The following is a 1,924-nucleotide window of genomic DNA, read 5'->3' as shown; positions in this document are numbered from 1 at the left end:
GTATGAAGAGCTCTCGCTAGACTAAAAAGGAAAAGCTGAGGGGAAATGGAGCAACTGATTTAAACAAGGAAGGAAAAAAAATAGATGGCAGAAGAAACATATGTAAAGATGTTAATTTTACTATTAATCAATGAAATGCAAATTAAAGGCCCAACACTAAGCTATTACATACCCATTATCTTTTTAAAAAATTACTTTCTTGTTTATGCTATTCAGCTGTCCCACTTTATCCCCTTTTATCCTGCTCCACTCAGTCCACCTCCCCACTTCCATAATCAGTCCCCTCACTATTGTCCATGTCCACGGGTTCTTCATATATGTTCTTACATATCCATGATCTTGAGAAAATGAAAAGGTTTGATGAAGTCATGTTCCAGTGTGTGACGGAATAAAAATACTTTTACACTCCTGGTGGATATTTAATTACCTCCACTATTTTGGAAAATGAAGGAAGTGAAGATTGCTAAGCTTTTGTTCGTTTGTTTGTTTTTTGATAGATCCTGTCTCAGGTTTACAAAAGCACAGGACACCAACTCCATGCAAACAGCAGCCCAAGGTACACACCAGTCCTTCCATCCTCACATTGGTAGACAGAGGCTTCTTCTGTGGAGCTTCGTGTGGGACTGGGCACCTTTGGGAGCCTGAGTCTGAGCTGGAGTCTGAGCTGGAGCCTGAGCTATAGCGGCAGTTTAGGGTTGGGTTTGAGCCTTGCCCTTGGACTTTGGCCAGCAGAGCCTGAGACCTGTGGCAATGTGGGCATGAACATATTTCCTAAGGTTGGGGTGAGCAATGTAGGTAAGTCGACTGAGCTTGCAGCTGCCACCCTTTGGGTCTTGGGCTTTACAAGGGCCTTGGTAGCCTCAGCATGTGTGCTCATGGTCTTGGCGTTGTTGACGTGCATCTTCTTCAGGCCCTTCTTGTTATGCTTCTTGTTGTGCATGTTCATCAGGAACTTGGGGTCTACCCTCTTAAGAGATTTGTATCTCTGTGACTGGGGTTTCTTAATGCCATTTCTGTGCCATTTTCGAGACTGGTTGTGTGTGGTGTGGTTCTTGGACTTGGCCTTATCTGCTCCTGGAGGAAGAGAGTGGAGATCAGAACTGCGGGCTCACTGAACTGGGCCTATCTCTACTGCCCTGATTGAAGCTGGCACTGCCTAAGCGCATGGGGCTGGAAGAGTGCCAAGTCTTTGTTGGATCCATTCTTCCTCCTGGACGTACAGCTAGACTACCTTTCTCAGCTTCCCTTGCAGTTAGATGTGGACATGTAACAGAATGTTACCAATGGAATTGATTTAAAGTAATGTGTTTTCTAAAGTATGGTGATTGCCAGAGGGAAAGAGGGGTGGAGATAGAAGAGGGTAAACACAAGGAGACTTGACTTTGGGTGGTGAACACACAATACAATATACAGATAATGTATTATATAATTTTATTAGTACATGTTTCCCCAGTAAATTCAGTAAAAATTTCTTTAAAAAGTGGTGTGCTTCTCCATGTACATTTTCCTTTCTGGATGACTAGGAAGGCAATGCTAGGGAAACTTGGAAGCCACATGTTAAAAAAGGCAGAATCCCTGACTGCATGGTTACCTGAATAGCTGTGTGGAGCACAGTCCCCCTTGTCGAATCCACTCTGCAAGTTATAAGTAATGATAATGTCTGAGCACATGCTGTTCTAGGCTTTTAGGTGAATGAGAAGTAAACTGCTATTGAACTGAAGCAGGACATTTTGAGGTCTATTTGTTACTGTAGCCTAACCTATCCTAAAGATGCATTTGGCAATATGTAGCATCTACATAGGTTAATTGCTAGCAGTTCTGTTTCTAGGTATATTTATTCCCTAAGGAAGCATAGTTATGACAACAGGGATACCTAATGAAGGGAACCAAAATTTTCCACCCTGAAGCTGCTTTATGGGATATT

General features: G+C 42.8%; 1 pseudogene; it reads right to left on the bottom strand.

Annotated features, from left to right (window-relative positions):
- Positions 1–578: 578 nt before the first annotated feature.
- LOC129066846 (60S ribosomal protein L29-like) lies at positions 579–1,670 on the bottom strand (annotated as a pseudogene).
- Between the last annotated feature and the right edge of the window lie 254 nt (positions 1,671–1,924).

The sequence above is a fragment of the Pteronotus mesoamericanus genome, unplaced genomic scaffold (genome assembly GCF_021234165.1).
Source record: "Pteronotus mesoamericanus isolate MK-2021 breed Mesoamerican mustached bat unplaced genomic scaffold, CSHL_Meso_final contig_20, whole genome shotgun sequence".
Lineage (NCBI taxonomy): Eukaryota > Metazoa > Chordata > Mammalia > Chiroptera > Mormoopidae > Pteronotus > Pteronotus mesoamericanus.
Note: the sequence above shows the minus strand (reverse complement) of the source record. Positions and strands in the feature narration are given on the sequence as shown.